This window comes from Halichoerus grypus, chromosome 7, assembly GCF_964656455.1.
Source record: "Halichoerus grypus chromosome 7, mHalGry1.hap1.1, whole genome shotgun sequence".
In the NCBI taxonomy this organism is placed as follows: domain Eukaryota; kingdom Metazoa; phylum Chordata; class Mammalia; order Carnivora; family Phocidae; genus Halichoerus; species Halichoerus grypus.
In genome coordinates this window covers 112,988,228-113,004,201 of record NC_135718.1, presented here as the reverse complement: position 1 = coordinate 113,004,201, position 15,974 = coordinate 112,988,228, and the positions used below count along the sequence as shown (strand labels likewise).

The following is a 15,974-nucleotide window of genomic DNA, read 5'->3' as shown; positions in this document are numbered from 1 at the left end:
TTATTTCTGGGTTGTCTATTCTGTTCTATTGATCTGTGTGTCTATTTTTGTGCTAGTTCCATACTGTTTTGATTATTATAGTTTTGTAATATATCTTGAAATCTGGGATTGTGATACCTCCACTTTTATTCTTTTTCAAATTGCTTTGGCTATTCAGGGTCTTTGTGGTTCCATACAAATTTTAGTATTGTTTGTTCTAGTCCTGTGAAAAATTCTACTGGTATTTTGATAGGGATTTCTTTGAGTGGTAGATTGCTTTGGTAGATTTGCTTTGGGTGTAGATTGCTTTGGGTGGTATGAAAATTTTAAGAATATTAATTCTTCCAATCCATGATCATAGTACATCTTTCCATTTGTTTGTGTCATCTTCAATTCTTTCATTAAAGTTTTACAGTTTTCAGAGTACAGGTCTTTCACCTCCTTGGATAAGTTTTTTCCTAGGTATTTCATTATTTGTGGTGTAATTGTAAATGAAATTATTTTCTTAATTTCTCTTTCTGCTACTTTGTTGTTAGTGTATAGAAATTCACAAATTTCTGTATATCATGGCAATTTAAATGTCACATTATAGTTGATATAATGTTGCAAAACACTATTTACAATCATCTCAATTTTGACATTACAGGAGCTATTAGACCCACTTCAAGATCTGGTTATTTAATGCATTAATAAAAGACACACAAAAATAAAATAAATACACTCTGTGCCAGGATGGTTGCCTAACTTAACTCACAGAACCTCTCTCCTGGAACCTTCTATCCTCAGCCTTCAGACACAAAACAGGTGGCATTCCATTCCTACACTACCCAAACTCTTCCATACCCCTTAAAAGTGAGGGCTTAGGAACAGAGGAGCAAAAGAAGAGGAACTGGGAAGGGGTTTAAAAAAACAAAAACAAAAAACGGACAATAGTGGTACACACAGGACAAAAAGTAGTGAGTAAGTAGGAAGAAGAATCAAAGGCAATCCGTAAATCCTAAGAGCTGATAACATATACACTCCTCAATATTGTAATTGTCCCCACCCTCCTCCAACCCTGTTCTAGTTCACTGTGCACTGTTCCCTTCCCTGCTCACATAGTTTAATCAGGTAGAATAAAGCCACTGGACAAAAGAGGAAGAAGACCCTATCATACAGTGCTCCCCAAATGCCAGGCCCCTAAATGGGGGCTGTTCTGGGCAGAGCTTTTACAAGGCCCCAGTGAACTGAGGAAATTAATAACAAGATACTGAGTATGCTACAAACGAATATATCCAATTTTGAAGAACGTTTTTTATTCTGAAATTATGGCTTTTTTATATTTTTTAAATTGAAAAGTCCTTTTATCAAATAGTACTGGTATTAGATTTGTTTTGTATTTTAATATTCTTACTTGGCAGTATAAAGTATTATAAGCACTGTGTCTATTCCCTAATTTTTAAAACTATTTTTATTGCTCTATGAAATATACAAGGCTGGGAAGTACTACCTTATGCATTTTGTTTTATTTACTCCTCTCCTTTTAGAGATGAATTCCAAACAAGGCAATGTGACTCCCACTCCAGAATGTGGGGTTAGAAGCACAAGCATCAAAGCCGGGTTTTGAGACCTGAGTTTGACCCCTGGTTCTTCCACTCTCCACTTTTTGACCTTGGGCAAGGAACTTGATCTCCCCAAGCCTGTTTCCTCATCTGTAAAGTAAGAATCATTTTTACCTTATGAGATAAAGGATAAATTGAGATAATGAATATAAAAGTACTTTACATATTACCAAATAAAGTCATTATTATTACTATCATCACCATCATCATTTTTACTATTGTAACTCAATATCCTGTGGTTAAATGGCAGAACTTGGCTTCCACATTGGACTGACTCCCTGTCCAGTGATCTTCAAACTATCATTTAGTGAATCTATCTTGGATTGTGTTTTCAATTTAGCTCAAGAAACATTAACCACTTATTTAATATTCCTGCCAAAATTGTACAATCTGACTCTAATCATGAGGGAACATCAGACAAACCCAATCTGAGGGACATTCTAAAAAATAACTGGCCTACATTCTTCAAAATTATCCGTCATGAAAATCAAAGAAGGGCCAGAAAACCATTCCAGATGTATGATTCTGGATTGGATCCTGGACCAGGAAAAAAAAAAAAGCATTGCTATAAAAAAACATTATGGGAACAATTAGCAAAACGTAAGATCTATAATTACATAATAGCACATCATTGTTAAATATCCTGACTGAATATTCTTCTTAGAAAATATATACTGAAGCATTTAGGGGCAAACGGGCATGATTTCTGAAACTCGTTGTTAAATAGTTCAGAAAAACTTATATCTACATATTACTATATGTAACATACGTTTGGCATAATTTCTAAGCAATTCCCTACCTGAGACGTTCTTCTATGAAAAACCTGTGGTTTCTTATTGCCCCTTATTAAATGAGGCCTAGCACAGAAACCGGTAATTTTTTTATATTCTCCTTCTCACACACCATTAAGAACACAATGCTCATTATATGTGTTGCAAGTGAATTTTCACAACTTAAATAGAAGACTTTACAATTATTCTTGTTGAGTTTATCCTATTAAATTTTATGTTTTTATATATATGGAGAGAGAAACAGAGAGAGAGAGAGAAAGAGAGAGACAATGATAGAACAAATTTTGCAAAATGTTAAATGCACCCATTCCACGTAAGGCACTATGTCTGATGATAATACCTGATATTAGGTAGGACTGTACTGTTTACAACATACTTTCACATGACTTCCCATTTGATTGGATTCTCATTGAATTCCAAGCGAAGTACAATGAAGCCACGGCTTATGGGGATGGGGTGGGGAAGAGGGGTCTAAAATTTTAACCAGGAAGGCAAAAATTCATAAACAGTTTTAAAATATTTTCCTCCTAGAATACTCTTTCTGTTTACCATTTTATCCTGTAAACACAAAGGATCTGGTCTTGTGTCTGGGGCCAGGCTGTGACAATGATCCGAGTCTGTGACCACTCTGCTCATTTATTCAGAGTTTACAGGCGGAGCACAGCAAGGTTCTCTGACTGTGCGAGGTACACCAAGGAGACAGAGAGCCCATGTCTCCTGTCATGCACCAGATCTGAGGTTCTCTCCTCGAGTAGAGTGTTCAACACAACTGCTCACCATGTTTAAATCCCTCTCTCTCCCTCAATGAACTGGTTTGGTTTTGCTGAGAACATATTGTTGAACTGGACAGTTTGACGGGACTCAGATAAGGTGGTGTGCAGGATTTGATTAACTGTGGCTCCGAATCCGTTCTCACTTATTTCCAAGAGCTTTCCAATGTGACAGAGGCCAGAAGCAAAAAAATACATTTTCCAGATTCTAGTTAGGGGGCTGTAAGCCATCTTCCTACTACTTTTTCTGTTTTCTGCAGACAGAGATTTCAGTGTTGTCAGCACCCAGTCCCCACCTTTGTGGATGTTGAGAGGTGCTTGGGCCACCGAGGTCACCAGACTCCACATTCCACTGTGATTCCCCAAATCAGCAGCAGTAGCTGCTTCTTCATGCTGTCTTTCTGATCTCTAGACCTATGCCATTGTGTTGTGAAAGTCAATGGTTGTAGCCTCTGGTTGCCCTTCCCAACAGGAGCAGAAGTCCTCATTTCTCTTGTGGGTCAGTTTTGCAATGTCCTAGGAGTCATTCTGGAGGCTCAGCCTAGAGCACACTCCTTCTACCTCTTCCAATAATTTTGGAAGCACTGAGTCTCCTATATTAATCCGCCTTCTGTTTAAAATACCTAGGGTAGGGGCGCCTGGGTGGCTCAGTCGTTAAGCGTCTGCCTTCGGCTCAGGTCATGATCCCAGGGTCCTGGGATGGAGCCCCGCATCGGGCTCCCTGCTCAGCAGGAAGCCTGCTTCTCCCTCTCCCACTCCCCCTGCTTGTGTTCTCTCTCTCGCTGTGTCTCTCTCTGTCAAATAAATAAATAAAATCTTTAAAAAAAAAAATAAAATAAAATAAAATAAAATAAAATAAAATACCTAGGGTAGCTTCTACTTCCTGAACTGAACCCTAACTGATGTTTCCCTGTCTCCCAGATATAAGAAACAGGCTACAAGAGATTACAGCGACACAGTGCTTGAATGAAGCTCTCATACAATGACATACAATAGCTGGGATTTAGTGCACTTGGTCCATGGACACAATGCTGACTTTGGACCTCTAGACTTTCTCCCTTAGATTACATGGTCCTAAAACGAGATGGCACCTCTGCACAAATGAGGTGAGGGTGCCTAACAGTAACCAGGTTCAAAAAATAGTAAATTTTCAATTATTATTCCATGGCTTTTCTTCAGGAAATTAAAGCAAACTTCCCTTCATTATCAGTTCATTTTTTTACTTCCTAAGGCAAAAAAAAAAAAAAAAAAGAGGGCATTGCTCCAGACAGAAATGAATACAGGTGATGTTAACTCTCCAGATTCAATAACGACGAGTAGGGGTAGAAAACACACCGCAGGAAATTTAACCAGGAGAAGGGGTTCAAAACCTAAGTATCCATAAACATATACAGCCTCTATTTTACCTCTGAAAAGATAAAAGCAGAAAAGATAGGTAGATGATGGAGAGAGTTAACATTTATCTGACATAAAAGGCTCTTACTCAATTTTCGCAGCAAACTTAAGAGGCAGGTACATTATTATCACCTGAGTGAGGGGACCAAGGCTCAGCTGAAATAATCACTCAAGGTCATGCAGCTATTAAATATCCTAACTCAAGTGGAGGCGCAAGTATCCTAGCCCAGGCTTCTGTAATGCCAAAGTCTACCCCTTTAACAACTTGCAAAATAATGCCGCTCTCCACAAGGTGAATGATTGCCAATATTCTTTCCACTCCCCAAAATAGTGTTTTCTAAGCTGAAATAGACAACCATTGATTAAACCCAGCAGCCCTCATTAATCAGTTTCTTGAGTGAAAATAAAACAGCAGGTTCCAGCATTTTTATTCTTAGCTCCCTTAGGAGGAGAAAGGAGAGGAAAACAGAAAGGAAGGAAATTAGCATCAAGACCCAAGATGACGGATTCAAATCCATCCTTCTGCCACCCTTGCCAGCAGCCCCTGGATTCCCTCCCACATATCCTTCCCCCAGCTCTACAACACCAGAACTGCTGTGCCTCACCCTTGAGCCCCTGCAAGATCTCCATTCTCTATAACCGTGTATTCCTCCACAGTAAGTAAAGGCCATACAATTTCATTTCCCTAATCTTAACAATGAGTTTTTCTGCAACAGGAACTGGCTAAAATTCTCTGTTTAGAATGACAATGGATCTGCCACTGAGAGCCCTCTTACCGCCTCACCTGCCCCTTCTGCCCAGGTGGCCCCTGCTACTCTTGATGACAGTGCCAAGGTTCAGACACTCCTCCCGCCACCACACAAATGGCCAGTGATTCATTCCTAACTGTCACCCAAGCCTCCACTGCTCACTGTTGCAAAAAGAATTTGTGAATCTCTGGGAGTTGTAACCTTCCCCATTTTTCTTTTTTGCTGATAAATTCTGGGGAGCAGGAGAGATAGCAGTAAGACATCCATCATCTTGTGGGGTTTGCAAGCGGCTGGCGTGACGATTCTCAGCCAATATAACTGCAAGCTGACTTTAATCATGGTCTGTTGATCTCAGCTTCCAGGAATATTGCCTTGATACATCATTCTCTTCCTTTTCTAAATGCTCTGAGGAAGGCTTTCTGAGTCTCACCATCCAAACCCCAGGGAGGAGGAAGGAGAGAATGCATAGAACTGTTATTTCCTTTGCAAGGGTAACTGGAAAACAGTTGGATCTTAAAAGTCCATAGACCTTGAAAGAAGATAATATAAGCTAAAATCTGAGCACATGAAAGTATTTGCAAATGTTAGGAAAATCTGTGCCAAACAAATGTTCCATCTTGCTGAATTTCATTGATTTCTTCCAATAATGTTCACTGAGTATTTCCACATTTTCTAAGATGACCCTTGGATTACCAATAAGGCTAGTTGCTTTTTATATAATTAAAAATCTGGCAATCTGAATTTGAGCCTTCCTAAAAATTTCACTTTCTGCAAAACTAAAACTCAGCTGTTTTAAACATCATTCCATGATAATTAAAACTTCTGATTAAGTGAGGGGATGGCTTAGAAATGGTAAGCTATCGTCCCCTGCATCTGACAGTCTACTAAGACAACCCTGACATTTGCATTTGGCAAATGCTATGACCAGTGCCTCTAAATATTTTACACATGTCCCTCAATAAAAAAAAAAAAAAATGTTACACATGCTTCCTGTATGCTAAGCAGAAATAACAGAGACAGAGACGTGTGTAATGGCTCAAATACACAAAAGTTTATATCTTGGCCCTGTAATAGCCTGAGGTGGATGTTCTTGGTAAGTGAGTGGTTTCTCTCCCAGCAATGTTTCAGGATGCAAGCTCCTTCCATCTTGGACCTCCATCATCCCCTCCGTGCCCCCACCCGCCACCGCCCCGGGGCCATTTTCTGCATTTAAGCCAGCCGAAGAGCTAGGAATACAAAGGAGGCATGCCTGCTTCTCAAAAACTTTGGTCCAGAATTGACATATATCACTTCTACTCACCTCCCATGGGGAGAACTGGTAACAGCTACTTATGAGGGGTGTGAGAAAGTCGTCTATGGCTGAGCAGCAACTACAGCTACAACCATTCCCAGCTACAACTGTATAATCTGGAATAAAGGACAGATTTCAGTGAACAATTAGCTATCTGCTACGACTCACGGTTTCTTCTTTATTTAGTCATTCTTATTTATTTATAAGTGGTATGCAAATGTGTATATATAAAACACATGGCATTAATATGCAGATTATAAAGCATATGTGGAAATAGACGTTTAAGAGGATGAGAAGAAAAAACAAGTTTAAATAGCAATTTTAAATGTTCTTCCTGCAGCCCATTGGATCATCCCTTGCCTCTCCTGGTCAAGATTCACACCCAAAATTCATCACTCAAGACTCTAGAAGGTCCTAGGAGTTAGCAAGTGTTTTTCCAGCAGAGTTTTAAGAAATGAAGGACATCACCCTCCCCCTAGTCTTTCCTATCTTTAGATGGCAACACACACACAGCTACTCAAGCCCCAAACCTAGAAATCATCTTCAATTCTTCACTGCCCTTTACCTCCATATCCAGTCCCCAGCTGGTCCTGTCCACTTACCTTCCCAACCAGATCCAGAATCCTGTTATCTCTCCACCTCCTTGACTCCCACCCTATCCTAGACACTGTCATCTTTTATCTGGACCTCTATAATAACGTATTGTCTTGCAAATCCACCTTCCATGGGATAGATGGTACCATCTTTAAAATGCAAAAAAAAAGATTCAGTGACTGCCCTGCAGATTCCCCAATGGGTAGACATTTCGAATAAAATGCAACCTCTTCATACAGCCTTACAAGGTACAGCAAGAACTCAAATATCTCCTAAATACTGTTAAACGTTATATGCTTATATGGGTAGTAAAAAGAGGTCTGAAAAAATACATACCACGCTGTAGTTTAGTGTTAATTTGCTCAATGGCATCTTTTATCATTGAAAACAAAGTTATTTGCATTTTGTAAAGAAGAAGAAAGGAAAGAGGAAGAAAATAAAAAGAAATGAAGGATATTTTCTTCCATGTAAATTCTACTCTAATGACCAGATCCTATTACTTTTATTACTATTTTCCCCTTCTGACTCAAGCAGATTCTAGCCTACATGCCTCACAGGAGGTTAGCAGCAAGAATAAACAGAAAGAATACTTCACTTCCTGGCTTGCTTTTTTTTTCCCCTCCCAAAGAGCAAAAACCCATAGAGGAGAATCAGAATTTGATCAGAGAAAAAGGGCATCAGAGGAAAAATGGGGAGGGATTTCCCTCTGAGAAAAAGAACTGGTCTGTGTTAGGAAGAGAGACAGGTCAAAGGGATCTCAGAGGAAAAGGCCCTGTGCCACCTTGGGGAAGCTGGGAGATTGGGTTCTCACTCAGGGCTCCCAGATTCCTCATGGGTTTCAGCCCCAAGTGCCAAAGGGATCCTGGGGACCAAAAGTGGCAGCCATCTCCATGGAACCAGTAGAGATAATTGTTCTACACAATGTTGGCCCTGCATAAGACAACAGAATCTTGACACAACCTCATGGGAAGTAAGAGAGGTGAGCTCAAAATGACAAAGGCTAAATTTCCTGTCAGTCCAAGGGGCTGAGTGTCCAGAGCCAAAATTAAGTTGATTTACAGAAACAAAGGAAATGTCCTATTTCTTGGATACTTTCATTTGTGCCCTGAGATTTATATCCACTAGCTTCCTGTATGAAAATATGCAAAGGATTTATCATCTTCATAAATTAGCTCTGATTCAATGTCATTACTATAACAGTGTCACTCCTACTCATGTGCATTCCAATATGCCTTCCTGGGGCAGGAGGGTGGGGTGAGAGGGGAAAGGAATGGAGTCATGCACAATGCTGGTGTTGTCCCAGAGAATGTATCTCGTGCATGCCTATCAGGTGGCATACATTTTGGTGGGCAAAAGACAGAACCAGTGTTCTATGCCTGTCTCATTCTGACTTGTTTACAGTTTGTTGCTTGCATCCCTAACCATGCCTGGTATAGAACCTCGGACATAAGGAGATGACAGAGCACAGCAGAGGCTGGACTAAGACCATCTGTGAAGAAAAGCTCTGCCGGCTCAACAAGCCATGTCACATGGAGCAAGTTTCCTAATCCTTCCATTTTCTCATCTGGGGATAATAATATTCTTACTCCACAGGGTTATTGGGAAGATGAAACGTGATCATTTTAAGGTGCTTAGCACAGTGCCTGTCACGTGGTAAGCTCTATTAATGGTAATTGTTATTACCAGCTTGTATTACAGTAGGCATTTAAAGACGCTGAATGAATAAATGAATGACCTATCTCAGCGTATTGAGAGCAGAAAATTCCCAAAGAAATATGGAATTGGCCAGGTGATCCTCCACTTAGGTGCTGCTCTGGGCCAAATATGGCCACACACTTTGTTTTTGCTACTAAAGTACATACCTCTGGGGCACACATCACACGTCCTGAGGAGGTGGTAAAGTACTGTACGGAGTATACCGTCTCACTTGGTGATCAATCGCTGACATTGGCAAGAACTTTGGCCACGACCAAGAATATACTTTGTCGTGTATTTTCTTCCAGAAATGCTAACTGTCTTCTGTGGGAATCGCAATTTTGGACTCAGCATTAGAATAAATCAATTTCAGGAATAATGGGAAATCAAGAAATGTGTATCCTTCTGGGGATGTATTTAAAACAACCCTCACCCAATAACTCAGCAGAGCAAACAGTTGGACAGTAGCCATTTTAAAACGTTCAAATTTTAAGAAACAGTGTTGATAAATTCCTTTCCAAATATTCTCTAGGAAAGCTTCTGCAAAGAAAAATGATGCATGTATGTTGAATGGCTCTGTGTTGCCTTCCCACCACAATTCAAAGCAAGAATCACAAACGTGTCATGTTTTCACACATCTTTGGGCCTTTGCCCATGCTGTTTCCTCAGCCTAGAATGTCCTCCACACCCCAGCTCATGCTATCCCAACCACCCCCCCAATCCTAGCAAATCACAGAAATATAGCACAGAGGTTAACAGCACGGTTCAAATCCCATCTCTACGTTTCCCCAGCTAGGTGACCTTGGGCAAGTTATTTAACTTCTCTGTGAGTCAAGTTCCTATGGGGATGATAACTGAACCTAACCTTATAGGGTTTTTGGATAATTAAATAGGCAAATATATGGAAAATGCTTAGAACGGGACAGTTCATGGAACATAGTAAGCACTACACAATTGATGTCATTCTTATCCTTCAAATCCTAGCTCCAGCTTTAAACCCTTGGGAAGGTTCTTTCATTCCCTCCTGGGCAGAGTTACATACTTCCTCCTCCACGCTTGCCCTAGTCTCTACTGTAGTATGTATCACATTCAATTACAACCATCAGTGTGTGTATGTCTGCCTTGCCACTATGCACAAATAGGAGGAATGCAAACACCAACACGTTACCTTGAGAGTCTCCAGGCCTTCCAACAGAGCCATGAACATGAGAGATGCACGGTAAATATAAGGTTAACATATGAATGCATTAATTAAATGTTACCTGAGCTTTTTGAGTTTCTCATGCAGTCAGTATGTTCCCATCCTTGCATGAAACTGTTGAGTGATCACTGTGGCTGGGTGTGCTTCTAAAAGCCAAACGAGGTAAGGTTCTGAGGTGCCTCAGAGTTTGTATGCTAATCATTGGCATCATAACAATTCATCATTAGCACCATTAACAGAGTGGGACGATGTGATCACGGAGACAGCAGAGGGACTCGGCCCAGCACAGGGTATGTCTCGCGATGAGCTTTAACATTTCCCCCAGCTGCTCTTAGGCCCTGCATTCCTCCAGCGCTGCTGGGACACGGGACAGGTCACAGTTCTGAGGGGTGATGCGGGAGTGCTTAGTCACAGTCTATCTGCCAGTGGAGAAAAGGCTTTGGCAGGAATGTGATCCGAGGAGACGCTGAAAATAGCAAGTCCATCGCAGGCCAAGGGAACTTCCTCTTGTGAGAGTGGGGAAAAGGGACTGATGAAAGAAGCTGCTTCCTGGCAGAGGGAAGAAAACATCCTGTCTGAGCTGGACTGAGAGAGAGTAACCAAGGAAAGTTCTGGCTGCCTCGGGAAGGCAGGGAAAGCACTAGATTTGGAATAAAAACAATCAAGTCTTAATCCTTCCATTTGGTAAGCTTTCCCCTCTTCAAAATGGAGAATCAAATGAAGAAAACTTTAAAGCACCATATAAACGTTTAAGACACGATTCAATAGAGCGGGAAAAGGCTCCTTCATACACCGACTCCCAGGAGGGGCTCCCACCTGAACAGAGGCCTCTCCATCTTCACTCTAGGGGAGAAAGAGAGGTCTCTGCCTCCTGTTCATTTAAATTAGCAAGTTTTAAAGAAGTTTAGAAGGACACGTTTCAAGGTTTCCTTGGGATAAAACTTTTTATTAGGAATCTGCCTTTGCTTTATTGTTTTTTGGGGTTTTGGCCAGTATAGCTTTGAGATATATGAAACTAAACAGTGTGATTTATGGCCTACGTGGAGTTTTCTTACCTTAAGAGCAAACATTTACAATGCAAATAGTGGCGTGCCTCCAGCTAGCTAGAACTGATTTTGCACATGTCCTCCCAACCCCATGTTTTGTGACATCACATTGGTAGCTTGAAATTAGCCATGGTGGGCGTATTTCACCCTGGCAACTGACAAATGCTGTAAATTAGAGGGGTTTTTTTCCGCTCCAAAAGCTGGCTTGCCAACACACCACTCACTGAGCCCAAAAGGCCTCAAGAGTCCTCCAGCCATCACTTTCTACTCCAGATGCCACAAAAAGATGACTGCAACCACACACACAAACATTGGATGGGAAACATTACAGAGATACATCACTATGCAGATAGAAACACAAAAACAAAGTGAAAACCTTGGTAAATTAATTGTACATTCCTTCCACACAGGGTTCTGACAATGAGGTGTCAAGTTTTTTTTAAAACCAAGAGTAACTATAATATGCCAGAGAATTTTGAATCAGCCTTATCTGGAGCCACAAATGAATATACTCAAAAGACATATTACAGCTGGAATTCAAACATCTCAATTGCACACTAATATAATGATGGAATAACCCACTTATCAAAATAGGAGATCTGTCATTTGTCCCAGTGAGCGAATGTAGTGTTGCCATTATAATCCTGTAATGGTCACTGAATAATAATGGTCAAGTGAATGAACAGTCTTTGTTTCCTCCTACATGTTTTATCTATTCTCTTAACGTTTAGATGGACTGTTCCTTTTCTTCTGGAACTTTAAACATTATGCTATGTTCCTAAGGCTGGCAATTGTGATAGAAGAAGCACAGATTAAGTGCTTGATGGTTCTCAGAGGCCTTTTTCAGAGCACATCCTGATTAATGCTTACACACACCCTCTAAAGTAAGGTGCACCCATTTTCAGAGAAGGAAAAAGATTTCATCATGATAGTAAGAGCTGTGGACTCTGCACCCTATTGTCTTCATTGCTACTGACCATTAGAAGCTGAACATCATAGCCGTCAACACCACAGCCATTAGAATGACGACCAAACCGCCCCTGCTTCTTTCTGTCACTCTTACTGGACAGCTCAGGACAAGAGCTTGTCTCATGTCCACATACTAAGTCTCATGTCAAGATTTCAAGTGAACCAGCATCTGGCCTTCTTTTGGCGTCTGTCGTAGGATGAAGATCCTCCACCTAGCAAGACTCTCAAAATGGTGGCTTCCCTAAACAGAAGAGAGTTCAGATTCTGGACAGTAGATATTATTATTATTATTACCACTACTATTATGGGCATCTATCCTATTCATGGCAGCTTATTATCTTTTTTGAATCTTCCTCCTATATTTGGGGAAATATTCAAATCATGAGTCATCACCACTCCAACATAGGAGTCAGAATGCAATCTGCAATCTTAGCCTAATTCAGGCACATGCATTAGTTACTGCCCATCAGGGACCCCATCATAAGCTACTGATTCAGAGGTAAGCAACAAAAGGAAAGAGGCTCTACATGGACCTTCCATTTTTGCATCTTCACTGGTGAAGGGGAGGCAGAGGTGTCTGATTTTTTGTGGTGACTGTTTCCCAGGAATTACAGTAGTATCTTTCTGATGTAGAAGCAGAAGCTGTGGAGCAGCAAGAGTTTCCTATCAGATCTGTGGCTTGGTTTGGGGTATTGTACGCCAAGACTTAGCCTCAAGCCAGTTTTCCAGTGCACTCAACAGTTCTGTGATCCACCTGATATTTTTTTTAAAGATTTTATTTATTTATTTGACAGACAGAGACAGCGAGAGAGGTAACACAAGCAGGGGAAGTGGGAGAGGGAGAAGCAGGCCTCGCGCCGAGCAGAGAGCCCGATGCGGGGCTCGATCCCAGGACCCTGGGATCTTGACCTGAGCCGAAGGCAGACGCTAAATGACTGAGCCACCCAGGTGCCCCCCACCTGATATTTTTTAAATAAAATGCTTTTCCATTTATTCAGCAAGAGTCATTCTCTGTTGCTTAGAGAACTCTGACTAATACAGGAACTCTAATACAATTATTTTTCCTATTTCTCAGGTATGGAAATTGAGCTTTAGGAGGTTAAACTGCTTACGATCACAAAGTTAGTCAATGAGAGAGCAAGGATTTGAACCAGGACTATCATAACCCAAAGCCCACCTCTAAATCAGAAAGATTATACCACAAGACCATAAAACTAATGAATCAGAATTGAGTTGTTGCTATTTTTTTAAGTTAGAATAAACGATAGAAATCTATAGTCTCACCTGAAGTTCTGAAAAATAAAGTGTCATAGCAGAGGCCACAACCCAAATCTTCTGACCTGATGTGCTTTCCATGGTATCTCTCATCCTCATAATCCTGCCACATTTTTGCTTTATATATTTTGAGATGAGTTTTTTACCGTAATTGAGTTTAAGAATATTATACAGGGAGGAGGTGACCGATTGTTTCTTGCATCCCACACTTTCCTTGTGTATTCAATGTCCATCTTACCAAATTATATTCCTTCGTAGCTCTTTCAGCAAGAGTCTATTTTTAAATTATTTATCAGAAAATGCCTTTATTTTTTCCTCATTCTTGAATGACAGTTCAGTTAGATATAGATTCCTAGGTTGAACATTTTTCAACACTTTGAAGATACTATTTCATTGTTTTCTAGTGTCTGTTGAGGCTGATAAAAACTTTACTATCGATCTACTTGGCCTACATTTGTGATTAATCTATGTTTTCTAGTTGTTTTACTATTTTATTTTTCTTTAATAATCTGCAGTATCAGTCCACTGTGAGGTTTGTTCCAAGTTATCTTGCTTGGGACATGCTTTTCATTCTTAGGACCCTTATCTTTCATCAATTCTGGAAAACTCCCCATCATGACCTCTTCTAGCATTGTCTTAACCTCTCTGCAGAGTAAACTGCTAGCTGTCCTCTCATAGCCACTGTTCTCTATTTCCTTTGGGAGAACTATCACTTTTTTTTTTCTGGGAACATAGATAGAACCTCTCCCTGCCTCCCTAATGGGTCTGTGATAGAAGTGCTATGTGTATCTTCTAGATAGTGCTTTTAAAAGACACAGGCAGCCATGACCCTTTTCCCTTCCTTGCAACCCCCCTCCCCACCACCGCCACCCCTGCTTAGGATGTAGACCCAAACACCAGAGCTAAAGAAACCATGTGGGATCCTGAAATAGAAGCCACAGATTAAAATAACAGAGCTGCTTACTAGCCCTTGGCCTCTAGACTGTTATATGGGAAATAAATTTCTATCTTCTTTAGGCCTTTATATTCTAGGGTCTTTTTTTTTTAAGCAACTTCTATTATATCTTAGCAATTATACCTCTGTTCTCTCTACTCTCCCCTTTCCTTATGCCTTCCTTAGCGTGTGTGTATGTGGATGTGTGTGGATGTGTATGCGTGCACGCATATGCACACGTGACCTCATTCTAACCTCCATTTCTCTTATTCATGTTCATATTTTTCTACCTCATTATTTTTCCGTGCTACATTCTAGGTGAATGTAGTCTTGGTTCTTTCTTAGAGTTCACTTGTTCACTTCAGAAGTCTAATGTGGCATTTAATGGGTCCCTTTGAATTTCTAATGTCAGCAAATACATTTTTAATTTCTATACTTTATATTTGATTCTTTTTCAAATAAACCTCCTCTTTTTTCATAATAAGCTATTCTTTCATTCTATTCCTTTATGTCTTTGACATTCAAAACACACCTATATCATAACCTCTTTCAGATTTTTTTAAGTTAGCTCAGTTTTGGGGTAACTAACTTTCCTATTTCCAGGTTCCCCAACAGGGTGATTCATTTCCTCATTTGGTTTGTAATTTTTTATTAACACTTCATCTTCAGCAGGACCAGTTATCCCAATGGATACCTGTGTGATAAGTTGTAGAAATACCCCTAACACAGCAGTTTGTTTGTCTCTGGTGAAATTCTGAGGTTTCAAAGTCCTGGACCAGTTTTTATGGTAACTCCTCAGGCTGAAATTTCTATATCCCACAGGTTATATAAATTTGAATCCTACATTAACTCATGGTAAGGCCTGGGGGACACTTACATTTTCCCACCAACAGCCCAGATCAATTAAAGCTTCCTTTCTGCTTCCCCACAACAGTTGTGAATGTTTCCCCAAGGTAGTTACAGTCAAGTAGTTAACACAATCCCTTCATGGATGAGGCACCACCCCCCTCCCCACCCGGCCCCCAGGGTTTATTGAGAGAACTCTGTCATGGAGTTGTCAGATGAAATACGGAACACCTGGCTAAATTTGAATGTCAGATAAACATTTTTTAGTATAGGTATGTCCCATTCAACTTTTGGAACATACTTATATATATATTTAAAATGTTCATTGTTTATCTGTACTTTTATTTATTTTTTTAGCGAGAGCGTGCATGTGGGGGTGGGTGGGTGGGGGGACAGAGAGAGTCTTAAGCAAGGAGGGCTTGATATCAAAACACTGAGATCATGACCTGAGTCAAAATCAAGAGTCTGACGCTTAACCAACTGAGCCATCCAGGCACCCCTGCATCCTGTACTTTTAAATGCTAAATCTGATAACCCTAGTCACAGTGCCCTGCCTAAACTTGGCCTTGGGGCCACATATCCTGTCCCTACATGGCCTCAATATCTGAGCCTCCAGACTCTAGGACCTACATGTAGCTCCAGCCACGTTAGCTACAGTTATCACACTGGCTCTGAGTTCCTTTTTCATACTAAGAATAAGACTATTATCCTTACTTTTTTCAAGACTGGTTATATATAAATATTTGACATTTCTGCCACATTTTATGTAGGCTTTCTATGTGGCAGTAGAAGGAGGAAAGGCTTGTCCATGTCAGCTCAGGCTGCTATTTGTCACAAA

At 40.5% G+C, this 15,974-nt stretch overlaps 1 protein-coding gene across 4 annotated transcripts in view; it reads right to left on the bottom strand.

The window, feature by feature from the left end:
• The window catches only part of RGS8 (regulator of G protein signaling 8), a 126,316-nt gene that overhangs the window by 99,618 nt on the left and 10,724 nt on the right, over positions 1 to 15,974 (bottom strand). The window contains exon 3 of one of the 4 annotated variants that reach the window (XM_078078091.1): positions 10,128 to 10,615. The exons of the other annotated variants lie outside the window; for them this stretch is intronic. The gene's annotated coding sequence lies outside the window, so the exon portion shown is untranslated. The remainder of the gene's footprint in view (positions 1 to 10,127; positions 10,616 to 15,974) is intronic. 4 annotated transcript variants of the gene reach the window in all.